At 43.7% G+C, this 18,151-nt stretch overlaps 1 long non-coding RNA gene across 1 annotated transcript in view; it reads left to right on the top strand.

Moving 5' to 3' along the window:
• The window catches only part of LOC310749485, a 465,633-nt gene that overhangs the window by 78,378 nt on the left and 369,104 nt on the right, over window positions 1–18,151 (top strand). The gene's annotated exons all lie outside the window — the stretch shown is intronic.

Here is an 18,151-nt window from a genome sequence, read left to right as displayed (position 1 = left end):
GCTCGAAAACGAAGTCATCCAGGCGCATGGGTAGGGTTAGATGTTTAAAGTGTGCATGTTTCAAGTCCTTGAAATAAGCCTTACTGGAAGCGCTGCTGGCTGTAACATCACCATATCCATAGAATGGAACCATCACAGCTGTCCACAGTGGAATCAAATGGGAAATTTTAAGTATGTCTCTTACTAGATCTGGAAGCATTTGACAGTTAGGCCTAGTTCCAGGAACAACACTGGTGGTGACAGTATGCCTTATTTCCTCCACCATGAGTGTGAAAGCATTACCATTGCACTTTTCTATGGGACCAGCAGGAGGACATACTTCACTCCATTCTTCTTCCCTTGTATCTCCTGGAGGACAAAAACCTTCAATCCTTTGTAGAAGGATGTGTTTGCTTAGCTCACAATTTGTTGGCCGGCCTGTATCCTTGCCCTCTCCCTCAGTTTGACTCACGGCAACAGTGATGATGTGTCTCAGCAGAGACTTCACATCTTTTATATCCCGTGCTTGCGCCACCAGGCCCAGAGACTTTAAGTAGAATTCACGAATTTGGGGATGCTGTCCCCGCAGACTAGGCCAACTTGCCACCAGGTCCATCATGTGCCCTACATCATTCCTGATGTAGCTATAGGGCAAATTCTTCAATCCCCGGTTGTCATTCAAAATCTTTGCACACTCATCCAGGTAGTCTGACAGCGATGGAAATGGTGTGAATGCCTGAATGCATGCTGACATGAGAGTTTGAGATGTGCTCACAACAACCTCCTTAGGCTTCTCTGCACCATCTCGGAGCCACATTTTCAACCAATATTGGACGGTCTCTGCATCATGTTGTTCAGACACCATGCTGCACACCGGATAGATTTTTTGGGCCTCCAGGTTTTGAACAACAGCACTATACAGAAGTATGTGAACATGTTTTTCACACTTTCCACCCCTATCAACCATTTGGACCAATCCTCCTGTTGCACCAACACTCAGACTTGGAAGCCTGGCAGTGTTCATGTACCGATGGTAAACCTGGAGCTGTGCTGAGCTGTGATATCTTACAAACAGGTAATCATAGGACACCTGCCGGATAATACCCTCATATGCTGGTATGTTCATTGCAAGTGCAACAGCGAGGATGGGATCTTCATGCAAGCGAGTTCCCTTCAGAGCATTGCACTTTGCCACACTCGAGAGATTTGTCAAAGGCAGATAACTAGCTCCAAGATCACCAAATGTCATAGTGGCATCTGCAGATAGCTTTCTTTTCAGATCTGGTGGGTGAGAATCACTGAAGCGGCCCTTGTAAGAGCATTGCATTATTACTGGTGCTTCTGCTGGCAGTGCTTCTGTAACACGTCCTATGAACTGTGACTTGCAAAATGTGCATTCTCCTTCCACTTTCAAATACTGCTGTGCCCGGTCTGACCTAGTGACCTTTCCTTCCCTGTATCTTATTTTACAGGGCCATTTCAAATGAGGCTGCACACGAAAGTTTAGCTTGTGCGTCCATACATGAGGTTTCGGCACATTTAAGGTGCAAATCTCAGCCCATTCCTCTTTAGAAAATATGATTGTGAATTCCTTTCTCTCTAGAGTTTCATCCACATTTGTTTGTTTGCTCCAAAAGTATTCATCCTCATTACTTTCTTCAAGGTTTCCCTCTGTTTTGTAGTCTTTGGACTCAGCAGAGGATAAAGTTGGTGAACGCTCATGATTTACCCTGTCAGAATCTGCAGGTTCTGTACAAATTCCCAATGCGCTGTGGAACTCATAGCGATTACCAATCACAGTCAAATAAAGGTTGCAGGGAGAAATGTTGATTTTCTTCTTTGCAAGTTTGTCACTAAGTCTTCTCCAAACAATGTGTTTTTTCCCAGAAATCTTTCCATTTTGCACTATTGCTTCCCCTTCTTCAATGAGTAAAGGCCTAACCTCAGAAACAGGAAATGTGCATGGTCTCGGCATTGTTTCATGTACTATGTGAAATATATGAGAAGCATAGCATTAATTTATTTCATAAAATTTATGCACTTCTTGACTGTAAAAACAAAAACAAAAAACCACCTCAAAGCAGTTTACAAAAGATAAAACAGTAAAATCAAGGGGGGAGGGAATCACACCTCTACTTCCAAACATACAAAAAAATAATAATAATACTAAAGCATATTAAAATTCCCTCAACTTTCTGAGCATCTGGGTAGACTTGCCTAAACAAGAATTTTTAAGCAGGCACCAAAAAGTGTATGGAGGATGAATGGCCATCTGTCATGTATGATCTAGTTGAGATTCCTGAGTTGCAAGGGGTTGGACTAGATGATCCTCAGGATCCCTTACAACTTTACAATTCTATGATTCTATGAAGGCACCTACTTGATCCCATTAGGCAAGGAGTTCCAAAATGTAGGCCCTGCCAAGCTAAATGAGGCAGGATTCCAATTCCAATCTAACTTTCCTTTCACATTGCAGTACAGACTACTGGTGTGATTGAAATTTAAAATAGCATAACATTATTAAAGATTCTGATGTGAGAAAACATAATTAGAAAACACAACAGAAGTGCAAGCTTTACAATCAGTAAAACTAACTGAAGAAACGCCACGTGTGAACGCAGCCATAGCCAACTCAACTTCCTGTCCATTTAGCTACAGATCTTAAAGTCATAAACATCAGGAATACAAAAGCATAACTTCAAAAAAAATCTCGGGATGGTACAGGACTCCAGTTAGACTAAAAAGAATAACAGCAATGTGTTTGCTTATAATTGTTTGTTGTAAAATCTGCTGTTATTATTTGAAACACACATACACACACAAAATATACACATATATTTACACACGCATATATCTACACAGACTCACAGTCTCTGGCTGACAAAAGTTTATGACATACTAAAAACAGTTCTTAAAGTCCCACAGACTATTTGTTGTTGTTTATTGATGGTGAATGAGAGGCAACCCCACCCCCACAACTGTTTCAAAGTGCTTATTGCCCCTGCAAAATATTCTGAAGATTTTATCTATGTTTAATATTATAGAGGTGCTTGACATACCTGTTTCAGTCTTCCTTTCAGCTTTGCAGTCTGTTGCTCCCAGGAAACTGGGTGGAGCGAGGGTTCATGACTAAGCACTGTGAAAGCTACAGGCCTCTCCGCAATTTGTATGACTACTCTTGGGTGGGGTTTTGTTTTGGGCAATACCTGTGACTCTTGGTTTGAGTATCTGTTCTTCAGTTTGTAGGACGGAGCAAAACGCAAAGATCATGGTACAAAACAGTTCAAAATTTTGGCACTGGAAGGTCAATGTCACAGTTAATGAAGTTCACATTGAGGTCAAGGCAAACAACTGTATTTCACCAGTGAATCTGAAGAAGTGTGCATGCACACGGAAGCTTATACCAAGAACAAACTTAGTTGGTCTCTAAGGTGCCACTGGACAAGTTTATGATTATTATTTTTTATTATTTTTTATTTTACCATTGTTAGACTAGTCTAACCCACACCAGCTATTTTTATTCACAGCCTCTGGACAAAGGAGACTGCATTTAACAATGTTGGCTAATGGTCACTGATAGGTCTGCTATTCATGAATTTCTGTAATCCCCTATTAAAGCCATCTAAGTCAATGGCCACTATAATGATCTTGTGCTGACCAGCTCCAGTCAAAAGGGAGACAATCCTCCAAGGAATGCCAGTTCCAATCTTGCAAAGACATCAACCCCCCACCTCCCCAAAATATTTCAGTGAAAACTGTGTAACGCCCATAGCAATCTCTATTCTTTGAGTTTTTCTCAGTTACTCATCATTCTAAACCAGCGGCTATAGTATTACTGTAATGTGATCATTGCTGTCCGCATGCCGTTGACTGTCTTTGGCAAATGTTTCATTTACATTTTTACTTTACACATGACACCACACATTCCACCGTTTTGTTTTGTTTTTCCTTGCTGAAATTATTTGTATCCCAACTTCCAGGCCCTTCCAGGGGAGGAAGGTTCAAAAAGGCCACTTGTGCCATTGCTATGCAAAGCTAGCAAAGAGGTGCCACATTTTATTTTATTTCATTCAGTCATTAATTACATGTATATACCAACTTTCCCCCAAGGAGCTGAAGGCAACTACATGATTCTCCTCTCCTCCATTTTATCTTCACAACCACTTGGTGAGGGAAGTTAGGCTGAGAGGCAGTGACCAGCCCAAGGTCACCCAGCGAGCTTCATAGCTGAGTGGGGATTTGAAGCCTGGTCTCCCAGGGTCTAGTCCAACACCCACATCTACTGTTTTTGCTGAAACAGACTAAAGACTCAAAGTCTTAAAGGCTAACAAATGTATTATGGCATCAGCTTTTGTGGACTTGAGTCTTGTGTCTGATGCAGTGGATTTGAGCCCGTGAACAATGTCATAAGAAATCTGTTCATATTTTAAAGCGTTGCAAGTCTGTTTCTGAGGAGAGAGAGGGAACAATTGAAAATGTATGGAAATCTGGTCAGCAGCTATTTCTTCAGCAGGGGGTTTATCTGCGCAATCCTGGATCTGCACCCTGACTCACCCCTGCATTAGCTGAGACACCAGCAAATGTGAGCAGGCAACTGATGCGCATAAGAAGAGAAGGTTTCAGGCGGCCACTAGGTGGCGCATCGGAAGATGGCTGACAATAACATCTCTCCGACCCACACGAGGTAATTTGGAGGCTATGATGGGGGTAATTAGCCTCCTTAACCCCCCCAGGATTGGGGGGGGACGGCCCTTGCCTGCTGTGCCCTATACCACCCCCGAATTTGTGGGGGTGGGGGCACTAGGCACAAAGCCCTCCTGTGGGATTCCGGCACTCCTGGACGCCGTCCCTGATTCGTGCCGCTAGTTGCAAGCATCTTCAAAAGAAACAATTTGGACGAGATAAATTGCACATGCTTCAAGGAAAAAGGGGAGTAAAGACTGCTGACAGAAGAGATCTCTGATAACAAGACAAGAATAAAATATGAGAAGATACGTCAAGATACGGTATGACAAATGACTGAGGGGGGAGGGGGAAAAAACCTGCCTTCCTTTTTCTTATGTGATTTAACAAGAATCCCCTCCCCTAATGAGTCAGAAACTAAGGACTTAAGCTGTGGATTTAAGGCTGTGTGGAGATAAACTTTCGAACCAAAGCAATGTTTCAAGATGAAGCTAGAAAGCTAAGAGTTTTGGAATGACGCAGTTAAAAATGCCGTCGCCATTTTGGGAGGCATTGTTGGAGCTCTTGGGTCTGGGAGGAGAAAGAGAGAAATAGAGTTGTTTACATATCGTGGATCAACTCCTCGGTGGGACTTAAGAGCGACAAATGCCAAATTCATGATGGAAAGAGCGATGCTATCTACGAAGGAGATATATGGAAACCATCTGGACTTAGTGGAGGAACGGGAAATCCACACAGGATTATTATTTTGCTTATCGGCTTAAGGAGACTAACAGAAGAGATCGTAAAGGAAAAATAGAAATTATATGAACAAGATATGATGTGGAATAGGACTGATTTGGACATTAACGCAGTAATAAGAAGATGATTTGAATCCCCCTTTGGATCTTGAAGTATGGGTTCCCCCAACAAAATTTAAAAATTTGGCTTTGTAATTTGGAATTATGTGATGTGATTTAATTTGATGTGATTGGCCAGTTAATAAAAATTATTAAAAAAAAAAGAAGAGGAGGTCTCTGACAAAGCCTCAGCTGCTTTATAAGAATGAAGAACAAATGGTTAGCCAACATGGCTCCCCTCTTCAGAGGTTGTTTGACATCAGTTCCAGCCAGCATGGCCAATGATCGGGGAAGATGAAAGTGGTACCCCAACAACATCTATGCAGGGCCTGCATGTTAGTTAGTGGGGGACAAGGTAAAAAGGTAAAGGTAAAGGACCCCTGGATGAGTAAGTCCAGTCAAAGGCGACTATGGGGTGTGGCACTCATCTCACTTTCAGGCCGAGGGAGCCGGCGTTTGTCCACAGACAGCTTTCTGGGTCATGTGGCCAGCATGACTAAACCGCTACTGGAGCAACAGGACACTGTGACAGAAACCAGAGCGCACAGAAATGCCGTTTACCTTCCCACCGCAGAAGTACCTATTTATCTACTTGCACTGGCGTGCTTTCGAACTGCTAGGTTGGCAGGAGATGGGACAGAGCAGCAGAAGCTCACCCTGTTGTGGGGATTCAAACCGCCAACCTTCTGATCGGCAAGCCCAAGAGGCTTGGTGTTTTAGACCACAGTGCCACCCGCGTCCCAAGGCAGTTGAGATGCATATCGAATCATTACTTAGTGTTATGGCCTATGTTGGGGCTGGACCAAATACTTCAGCTGCCAGTTGCCTACAAAAGACAACAACAGGTATGTATACTGTTGTGTGGACAAGGCTGGCATAGTCAGGACTGACATCAGACGCTGGCCTCATTTGAAATCGGCCAAGGCACACAGGCAACCTTTGAGCCCCTGATTCTGCTGCTCACTCACACTCTTTGTTGTGATGGATCTTGCCCCACCACAGAAGGTTATGCTAGGTGACCTTTGAAGTCATCACCAAACTACTGTTCTATGATTCTATGATATCAAGGCAGTTTCTTTGATTTTGTGCCCAAATGAGGTTGAGGGATGATGGAGCCTCTTAACTAATTGCTTCATATGTGGAATGTGCCTGCCTTGCCTTCTCTGGCTGCTTGTCGGAGGCATTGTTTTGGACTGAATAGCTCCGCTAGAAAAGCCAGTGTTTTCCTAAGGCCATGACTTAAATCTAATGGGGCAGGGAGGGGAGGAGGGAGAGAGCATTGTGTAGACTCCCTTTATTATATGTACACAGAGACCCTTGTTCCTTCCTATGCCCGCCACATGCTGGGAACAGCTGACCCCCACCCTGATCCGTCCCCCGGAATTAGAAGATGGAGAAGCTATTTATTAGGGGACCTTTTATCATTTGGCAAGGCTGAGCAGGACAGGCTAACAGGGAGCCAAAGGTTTTGTTTGTGTTTTGGTAAGGAGAGGAGGGAGGAGGCCTCAAAAGTCAGCTTAAATATGAGCTCAAGTCCATGGGGCATGGCTGGAAACCCAAAGCAGCATTATGCACTGGAAATGCACTGCCTTACCACCCTGAGACCTTATGATGAAGGGCAGTATACAAATCTTATTAAAAATAAAAATAAATAACTAATAATATTGGTATCCTAAGTTTAGCAGATGTAGCACAGTAGCTGAGAGTGCGGACACAGAGCACAGCAAGGTCACATCCACACCACAGAGTTAAAACACATTTCTACCACTTTAACAGTCGTTGCTTCCCCCAATGATTCCTGGGATTTGTAGTTTACCCCCTCACAGAGTTTCAGTTCCTGGCAACCTTAACAAAATACACTTCCCAGGATATGAGAATAAATGTCAGAAGAGGTGTGGTAGCAGAGGAACATAGATACATACATATTGGTCAGGTTTGAGCATATAACACCAATTGTTGGCTCGACTGCACAGGCTGCCAATGAGCTCCCAGGCTGAATTCGAAGTGCTGGTTTTCACCTATAAAGCCTTAAATAAGCTCAGGTCCACAATACTTCAAGGATGCCTCTCTCTATGTGAACTAAATTGGCCCCGGCAATCAACATCTGAGGCCCTTCTTCGTGTGCTTCATCCGTGTGAGGTCCGGAGGGTGGCAACACAAGAATGGGCCTTTTCTGTGGTGGCTCCCTGCTTCTGGAATTCTCTCCCCAGGGAGGCTTACCTAGCACCGTCATTACATATCAGATTTTTAAAAATACTTTTTATTGGAGGTTCTTCATTACATATCATTAAGTGCGAGGCAAAAACTGTCCTCTTCTCCCAGATCTTTAGCTAATTAAATCTTTTAAACTGGGACATGGGGGGTAGGGGGGAAGGTGTAATTATTTTTGTTTGTTATTGTGTTATGTATTTTTGTGTTTTTACATTGTAAACCACCCTGTGCTCCTCGGATGTTGATGATGATGATTATAAAATGGTCATATCCAAAACAAGGATCCTCAGCTACATAATTACAAGGTATATGATCCCACAGAACCCATTTACCATTCTATTGCATTGCTTGGAGAAAGAAAATATTGCAAGAGTACAATGTGAAATTAGCAGACCCTTTGTTAACAGCACCCAAATTTCAACGGGTTCCACGATGGAAATGTCCGCAGGTACCACCTTCTAAGCAGTAGTTGACAAAGCATGGGAACTGGTTCTGTTGGCATCCATCTGTCTCGAGAGACAATGGAGGAAGCCTCCAGGGGTGAAGTCATACCATGGCCATAAAGGTAAAGGTAAAGGGACCCCTGACCATTAGGTCCAGTCATGGCCGACTCTGGGGTTGCGGCACTCATCTCGCTTTATTGGCCAAGGGAGCCGGCGTACATCTTCCAGGTCATGTGGCCAGCATGACTAAGCCACTTCTGGCAAACCAGAGCAGTGCACGGAAACGCCGTTTACCTTCCCACCAGAGCGGTACCTATTTATCTACTTGCACTTTGATGTGCTTTCAAACTGCTAGGTTGGCAGGAGCAGGGACCGAACAACGGGAGCTCACCCCGTCACGGGGATTCGAACCGCCGACCTTCTGATTGGCAAGTCCTAGGCTCTGTGGTTTAACCCACAGCGCCACCCGCGGTGATGGCAGCACCTAAATGACCTTCCCAGAGCACAAGCCTTGGCAGTGTGTATGGAGGTCCTGCGCTTCTCTCCACATCATGGGTAGAAACCGCCTACTTGACCATTAAACCCACTATTGGTCTCATCTGCTCCACTGGATGTAATTAATTAGATACTGTAGGTAAGACAGATAAAGGAAAGGAGTACGACAAGGCTGCATATCGTCTCCCAGCTTATTTAACTTATATGCAGAATTCATCATACGAAAGGCTGGACTGGATGAATCTCAAGATGGAATAAAGATTGCCGGAAGAAATATAAACAACCTCAGATATGCAGATGACACAACCTTGATGGCAGAAAGTGAGGAGGAATTAAAGAACCTTTTAATGAGGGTGAAAGAGGAAAGTACAAAATATGGTCTGAAGCTCAACATCAAAAAAACAAAGATCATGGCCACTGGTCCCTCCTGGCAAATAGAAGGGGAAGAAATGGAGGCAGTGAGAGATTTTACTTTCTTAGGTTCCATGATCACTGCAAATGGTGACAGCAGTCATGAAATTAAAAGATACCCGCTTCTTGGGATAAAAGCGATGACAAACCTAGACAACATCTTAAAAAGCAGAGACATTACCTTGCCGACAAAGGTCCATATAGTTAAAGCTATGGTTTTCCCAGTAGTGATGTATGGAAGTGAGAGCTGGACCAGAAAGAAGGCTGTTTACCGAAGAATTGATGCTTTTGAATTATGGTGCTGGAGGAGACTCTTGAGAGTCCCATGGACTGCAAGAAGATCAAACCTATCCATTCTTAAGGAAATCAGCCCTGAGTGCTCACTGGAAGGACAGATCCTGAAGCTGAGGCTCCAATACTTTGGCCACGTCATGAGAAGAGAAGACTCCCTGGAAAAGACCCTGATGTTGGGAAAGATTGAGGGCACAAGGAGAAGGGATGACAGAGGACGAGATGGTTGGACAGTGTTCTCGAAGCTACCAGCATGAGCTTGACCAAACTGCGGGAGGCAGTGGAAGACAGGAGTGCCTGGCGTGCTCTGGTCCATGGGGTCACGAAGAGTCGGACACGACTAAACAACAACAACGAAAAGATATATTAGATAGACAGATGTGGGGAGTATATATGGACTCCAACCATGTTTTGTGTTGTGTGTCATGTGCAATTTGACTATTTTATCTGTTTACAACATGGGACAAGGGAGAGAAAATATCTAAGAATGCCACCTGAGAATGGGAGCAATGAGGAAAAGGTTGTGCTATGGGTGAAGTTTCATTCTTTATACTTGAGCAACCTATCCTGTGCAAAGAGAGGCTTGTTTTAAAGGTTTGGGAATGAGGAAGCTTTTACACCAGGGAAAAAAAAACTGTGTTGTTGCTGTTGCTTTTTTTGGAAAAAAGTACTTTTATTGAGAACAAATTGTTATTTATGAGCTATCTCGGCCATTACTTTTTCATTCCATTCTATTTTCTTTGGGATTCAGATGCTATTTTTGTGGATATTTCTTTTATTTAATTTTCCCTGGGTTGTCAAACTTGCACACCCAAACAGATGGCATTTCCAAAAAAGAAAAGAAGCCCTTGATCTTTTATTAGAAAGTGCTTGGAAAGCTAGTTGCATGAAGCGAACCACAGTGCTTTCAGGAGGATCCAGTGGGTCAAAAGTTAGAGATGTGCCCTTGAGGCTTAAATCAAAGGCAGAGTTGACAGGAAGCCAATCTCACCTTCCCCCCACCCCTACCCCCAGGACAATGCTGTCACCACAGGTCAGGGGAAAAGCTGACCCTTCTCAATTGTGTTCCACATTGCAGTCAATTCAAACAGCCTTTAGATGCATATCTCCACCCCAACCTCAACATCACCCCCGGCCACATTTCTTGGTCCGAATTACACCACTAGAAAGATATAGGAAGCTGTGATTTGGTGATGACATGCATCTGCATTTTCAGAGGGGTGTAACTGTTCAAGAACGATAGCGCCAAAGGCTCATCTGAGAGCCAATGTGCTGTAACGGTTAGAGTGTTGGACTAGGCCCTGGGAGACCAAGGTTCAAATTCCCATTCAGCCATGAAGCTCACTGGGTGACATTGGGCCAGTCACTGTTTCTTAGCCCACCCTACTTCACAGGGTTATTGTGAGCGGGGGGAATGAGGAGGGGCAAACAATGTGTGTCGTCGCCTTGAGCTCCTTGGAGGAAAGGTGGTATAGAAATCTAATACATACAATTCATATATACATCTCATCCCGCACCCTGCTTCTTCAGGGTGACCAATGAGGTGCCAGCATCTGAGGCCCTTCTTTGTGTGCCTCCTCTGTGAGAGGTCTGGAGGGCGGCAATATGAGAAGGGGCCTTTTCTGCGATGGCTCCCCACTCGTGGCATGCTCTGGCCAGGAAGGCTCACCCTTGTTATATATCTTTAGATGCCAGGCAAAAAAACTCCTCGTCTCCCAGGTCTTTGGCTAATTAAACCTTCTAAACTGAGGGGTATTGTTTTCCTTTATTATGATGATGGTATGTATTTTTGTGTTTTTATATTATAAACTGCCCTGTGATATTCAGATGAATGTTGGTATAGAGAAATAACGACAACCACAATGATGATGCCTTTGAAAGAAAGCCAGCAAGGCAGGTCATGAAGACAATAGGTGATACTGCTCCCCTACAACTGGCTGATTGGAAGGTCGGCAGTTTGAATCCCCGCAACGGGGTGAGCTCCCATTTTTCTGTCCCAGTTGCTGCCTACCTAGCAGTTCAAAAGTACACCAAGGCAAGTAGATAAATGGGTACCACTGCAGCAGGAAGGTAAACAGCGTTTCTGTGCACTCTGGCTTCCGTCACGGTGTCCCATTGCACCAGAAGTGGTTTAGTCATGCTGACCTCATGACCCGGAAAGCTGTCTGTGGATGAACACTGGCTCCCTCAGCCTGAAGCGAGATGAGCGCTGCACCCCATAGTCACCTTTGACTGGACTTAACCATCCAGGGGTCCTTTACCATTTACCTTACAACTGGCATTCAGTAGCATGCTGCCTCCATCTAAAGCAGGGCAAGGGATCTCAGGCCTGAGGGGCAAGGCATTAAGAAAACCACAAGACTATACAGAAATTACATTAAAATAAAAGTCAGTGCTGATAAAAACCATAAACAATAAAGCAACAGCATGACCAATACAACACTCCAACAGAAAGCCTTTCTAAATGTGCTGGTTTTTAAAAGCTTTTTAAAATACGCCAACTCTAAGGGCCAACCACACATCCTTGGGGAAGTTCCATCACCTGAAGGCTACTACAGAGAAGGCTCTTTCTAGCCCCTGCCCATCTTCCAGGTGGGTCACTGAGCAGGACCTCTGAAGGCAGGCATAGGCTCATGTGGGTGCAGCTGTTAATCCCATCAGCCTCCAAGCTGCCAGCTTTCCACAAGCCGCTGTGAGTAGTAATCCCAAACATCTGGAGGGCACCAGGTTAGGGAAAACTGGATTAAGACTCTAAAGCTTTAAAAAGAAAACAGCACTTTGAACTGGATGCAAATATTGCTGATAATCAGACATGACAGCACTATAAAACCATAGAATTGTAGAGTTGGCAGGGACCATAAGGGTCATTTAAGCCAAAGCCCTGCAATATAAAAATCTTGTTGCCTGACATGGGGCTCAAACCCATGACCCAGGGATTAAGAGTTGCCAACTCTACCAACTGAGCTACCCCACAGGCATGGCTAAATGTTACAGGGGAGAAGCCCATAACTTGACAATAAGTGTGATGTAGTAGATAGAGTGTCTGACTAGGAACTAGAGAGAGCAGGGTCCAAATCCCCACTCAACCATGAAGCTCACTGGGTGACTTCCAGCCAGTCACTGTCCCTCAGTCTAACCTACCTCATAGGCTTGTTGTGGGGATTAAACGAAGAAGGGAAACATATATGTCACCTTCAGCTTTTTGGAGAAAAAGGTGGGATGTGAATGCAATCAATCAATTTCATATCTAGTCCTGCTCTGTGGGGCATTAAGAGAATAACACACATCCAAGTTCTGCTAAGTTATATCTCTCCCCGCCCCCCTTAAAAAACAACAAGACAATAAGGTAAGGACATCCCAGTCCTTGGCGTCTCTTTTTTTTGCTTTGCCCATTTATTTTGCATAGTGCTTCATTGACAAAACAGAGCTGTAAAATAATCAATGGTAGATGTCTGTGGGAAAGTGCAGCTTTGAAAGAGAATACTTTTTAACAGACAATTGCAAGACCTCGTGCCTCTGGGAGGAGGTGCAATCGCAGTCCTCCCTCCTTTTTGAACAAAAGCAGAACTCCCCTATCCGCCTGAACAAGCCTACATCTGTTTGGCAATGCCACATTTTCTGGGGTAAAATAAAACCCTGACAACAAACAGCTCGACTTATATATGGAGGGTAACTGCTTAGGAACAGAGCCCTGCTTGTTAAAGCTTAAATCTGTCAGAAACCTGCCATTCTCCCCACCACCACCCCTTGGGAGTAATTGCAGCCTGCCGCTCACATGAACTGCATCCTGCTTTCTACACATCCCAGGGAGAAAGAAACTCGGAACAGCTGTAATCCCCCCCCCCAACAAATCAGGAATGACTGTGCTTTAGAAACAGGGGCTCCTTTCCATTTTGCGTATCTGCAGAGAAGCAACACATATGTCATCTGAATCTGTCTAATTTGCTTCCACTATTATGGTTTCAGCTGGAAACAAAGAACCTCAAATGAATAAGAGCAGCAGACAATGGCTCAGGCAAGCACCGAGAGCCTCTGAACAAAGATTGCCCTTCCTTCCCACCACAGAACGATATTCAATTGCAAAAAGAAAGAAAAGTGACGTTAACTCCTGAGCTAAGGCACAAAGTCAGAACAATGGATAGACCCTAAGGAAGGAAATGAAAAGCTGAGCAATTCCTGCCCTCAGTGAACAACCTGGTCACTCTAGCAATAGTATAAAAGTGCAACAGTTGCTTTTGAAAAATGAGGCTTTAGAGCCGGTTGTAAAGATGCCACACAGTGTAACAGCTCAATTCTATATGTGCCTCCTCAGATAGAAACTCCACTGAGCTCAAGGGGATTTACTTCCAGGTAAGAGGGCATCATATTGAAGGCTTAGTCAAGAGTTTTAAATAAACTGTTTCCTTTTCATCAGTTTATTTGGCTCAGACTCCCATTCCTGTGAATTTGAGGACATGCAGAAGTCCTAATGGCACAGGAACTTTTCGTAGTGTAGGGCTTGGTGGACAGGTTCCAGCTGGTGGGCTGGAGGTTCCCCAACCCTGATATAGGCAATGATATACTACACACATAAGGTAAAGGTAAAGGACCCCTGGATGGTTTAAGTCCAGTCAAAAACAACTATGGGGTGCAGCACTCATCTTCCTTCAGGCCAAGGGAGCCAGCGTTTGTCTACAGCTAGCTTTCCGGGTCATGTGGCCAGCATGACTAAACTGCATCTGGCGCAATAGTGCACCATGATGGAATGTAGGGAACCTTTGGCTCAGTAGATGTTGCTGAAATACAACTCCCATCGTTCCTGCCCATTAGCTATGCTTGCTGCGTCTGATGGGAGCTGTAGTTCAGCAGCACCTGGGGGTCGGATCAAAGGTTCCCCACACCTCGCATAATGGGCCAGAGGATAGCAGTCACAATGCTAGTGAATGGCTGCAGCACTCAGCACAGTGAGGACATCGTTGGCCTATGTATGTTTTGTGGTGTTTTATGCATCGTGACTTTTTATTGATTCTCATTTTGTAATTCTTTATTGTAATTGTTAAGCATAACCTGTTTAATTATTATTTGCTGATATTTAATTTTGCCCTTTACTGTTATATTCTAATGAGTATTGCTTCTTTTTATTGGATCAGATTGTTATTAGGTGTGTGATCTTTGCTGTCTATTTTGTTGTTGCTTCAGTAATCTAGTATAGTAATCTAGAAGGGAGGTATACAAATTAAAAGTGAAATGAAATTCGCCTACTGCACACCAGCATGGGGCCTCCTTAGCTTCTCCCTGCCTCCTCCACTGTCACCAAGCAGCAGTCCCTGCTAAAGGTGGCTTAGTTGATCATTGTCTCCCATCCTACCTCACCAGCCACTGCCCTTCATCTTCCATTGCCCACCCAAAAATGAGGATAGTACCTTATAAGCGGGATGCGGGTGGAGCTGTGGGTTAAACCACAGAGCCTAGGACTTGCCGATCAGAAGGTCAGCGGTTCGAATCCCCGCGACGGAGTGAGCTCCCATTGCTCGGTCCCTGCTCCTGCCAACCTAGCAGTTTGAAAGCATCTCAGAGTGCAAGTAGACAAATAGGTACCGCTCTGGCAGGAAGGTAAACGGCATTTCCGTGTGCTGCTCTGGTTCGCCAGAAGCGGTTTAGTCATGCTGGCCACATGACCTGGAAGCTGTACGCCGGCTCCCTCGGCCAATAAAGCAAGATGAGCACCGCAACCCCAGAGTCGGTCACAACTGGACCTTTACCTTTACCTTACAAGCACCAACAGGGATAAAACTCTTTGCAAATGAAAACCATTGTCAGATATACCAACAGCAAAAGGCTCTGAAACTGCAGTCATCCTGTCCCCCAGGAGACATCACTCAATGACTCCTAAGGTCTCATCTAAGCAGTATTTGCATGATTTTGGACTGCATTCCTATACCCACTTATTCAGCACTAAGCCCCACTGAACTCAAAGGGACTTATTTTATAGGATCATTTTTAAGAAACCATTTAACAGGAACTGCTCCCTTTATCATTCAGACACCTAGCCAAATACTCCCCAGGGTGTTCTGGTGACATCAAGGCTGCAAAGTGAATGGCGGCTGAAGAGATGCCACACCCCACTCATTAAAGTCATTCACTGTCTAACAACCCTTGCCCTCTGTGAGCTGAGATCAAGTTAGAAAATAACAGGCCAAAAAAAGTTGTAGGGGTGGAGGAAAATACCACTGTGGGTTTTTTTAAAAAATTATGGTGAAAAAAGGAACACTAGAATTGCTCATAATCACGCCGTCTCTTGAAGTCCTCTTTCCCTGAGCCCATACAAGCCTGTTCTTGCCTCCTACAGAATGTGAGGTCAAAGCAATGAGCCATTCAAAGCTCACCCATCTGAATTATTTGCAGCCTTTCAGATATATATGTATGCCCTGATGTCTGTCTATAACTCTTCCATAGAACACAGACACCTCTTCCTTCTGTTCTCCTTGCTTGTTCAACTTGGTCAGCTTACTGGTGCAAGGAAAAGCCAGGGAATGAGAGTCAGCTTCTGTCTCAAGGGACCAGGACTGCAAAGTTTGATTGATTACAGCACTGAATTAACCAATTACAAAAGCAAAGAGTTGATGGATTTACTTCTGAGCAGAGACGGTTAGGCTTGTGCTATAAGTGTGCACAGGATTGCAGTCAAAGTGTGAGTTTGGGTGGGGGGTTTTTAAGCAGAACACCAATAGTGAAGACAAACTTGATTTATTACTACCAAAGAAGCAGGCAGGACATTATATCAAACAAGAGAGTGGCACAGAGACAATAGTGTCTTTCTGTTTGTTATTCACCTGATTCATAAAACTATTATACTTTAGTTTATTTATGGACATGTTGAAGAAGAAGAGCAGAGGCAGAGAGGTGCATGCATGGTACCTTGGACAGAAGAAAGTCAGGCGAACTAATGCCCGTGTACTGGAAGAAGCAAAGATCACTAGTGTCGAAACAATGATTCTTCAACATTTCAGTCATCCCACAATGAGTTTGCACAGGACCACAAATCACAGGGCTAATGGCTATCTGTATCCACTCATAAAGCACTACTTTCTGTCCCAGAATCTGCAGCAGGCAGATCTAATACTAATGTAGTCCTCTTCGTTCCACCAAACTGTGTGCATTGTTGTCCTAGCACTTGACCCAGCTGCTTCAGTACCATTTTGTTAAGGTTTCCCCCACCCCCTTTTTCTTTTCTTTTTGCTTCGCTTGTCCAAAGGTCATTGAACTCAGTTAATGATAATATATAGGCAGGGCTTTTTCTCTCCCTCTTTCCCCGGCATTTGAATTAACCCTTTGGTCTATAACTGAGGGGACATGGGCTGCTTCCAGTGGTACCGGGAGCTCAAATTGGTTTCTGTACACTTAATAGTAGAAAGAAGCACCTACCATTTGCTATGTGTGTTTACCTTCTGGGAAAAGTCCTATATCCCTCCTGGAGAACTAGCGTGTGAGAATTGCAAGCCTTCTGTTTGCTGTGTGTGTGTGCTAAGAAGTGTGCTATTAATTTTAAGAATGCTTCCAAGCCATCATTCACACCAGTAAGGTGGAATTTGTAGAATTAGATTATATATCTATATCTATATCTATCTATCATCTATCTATCTATATAGCATATTTATAGCTGGTGAGTTGTGGGGATTTTCTTAGTTCTCTAATAGGGCTTTAATAGATAAACTGCAGGTGTCTGATACATTAATTATAAGGCTCAGAAATATTCCTTTTCAGATGATTTTCCCTAGTTTCTTTGGGGGGGGAATATTGAATATTGTTGTGTTTGCTTTTCATATTCTTTTTGAAAAATCATGACCATAGTATCTGCCAAGTTTGCTTTCAGTGCCCAGATATTGCAAAGATCTTTCAGAAGCTAAAATTTTATTTCTAATCCTTCATGTTGCTGATACTGTGATTAGGTCATCTGTGTGCAGCACATTCTGAACTTCTGAGTCATGTAGAGACAGACTTGGAATATTTCAAGTGAGTGGAAGATTGTTGAGGTATATAGAGTGAATGGTGTCATCTGAGATCTCAGTCAAGACCTTGGCTATGGTCTGAAGGCACATAAAGTCCACTCTCTTGCTGAAGCTAAGCAAGTTTGGGTCTGGTCAGTGCCTGAACTTGTGACTTCCTAGAAACTCCATGTATCACCAACTTAGGTTCCATGATGGAAGGTAAATGTCACTTCATTACCATATCAAGGCTTTAGCGGCCCATCTGCTGAAGCATAAGGCAGGGCAGAATGTTAAGACAGCTATTATGCTAGTGTCATGTTATGATGTCATCATGGATGAATACAGCATCATGATATTTAGGATGGATACATTTACTCATAATTCTCTCCCTGCATTTGAGGCAACAAGTTCAACCCAATAGTCTAAGCAGAAACAATTCTCACTGGTTTTAATTTAAATTACTCTCAAGTAGGGTTTCAGCCTTAAGGAGAACCATAAATTTATTTAAAGATTTTTTTTTCCAATTACAAGAGTGCAATAAGTGCATTAACGAGCATCTCACACACACTCATTTTAAATGCAACCACCAATTTTCACTTTGGGTTATCAAAGATCAAACACAATCAGTATTTCACAGATTTGTATTATCTTTGCTATTACCTTCAAAACTTGATTTCTAAAAGGAAGAAAAGTTGAGTCTAGCAGGCTTTTTAAACACCCACTTTTTAGAATCAACTTAAAAAAAACAACCAGGAAATTTCCCCAAGAAATCATCTGTGACATTAGTGCGTCCTTTTACAAGCAATTATTACTGTGTCAATATATCCCTTAA

Source organism: Podarcis filfolensis (genome assembly GCF_964270895.1).
Source record: "Podarcis filfolensis genome assembly, chromosome: 1".
Lineage (NCBI taxonomy): Eukaryota > Metazoa > Chordata > Lepidosauria > Squamata > Lacertidae > Podarcis > Podarcis filfolensis.
This window is presented reverse-complemented; position numbering and strand designations above follow the sequence as displayed.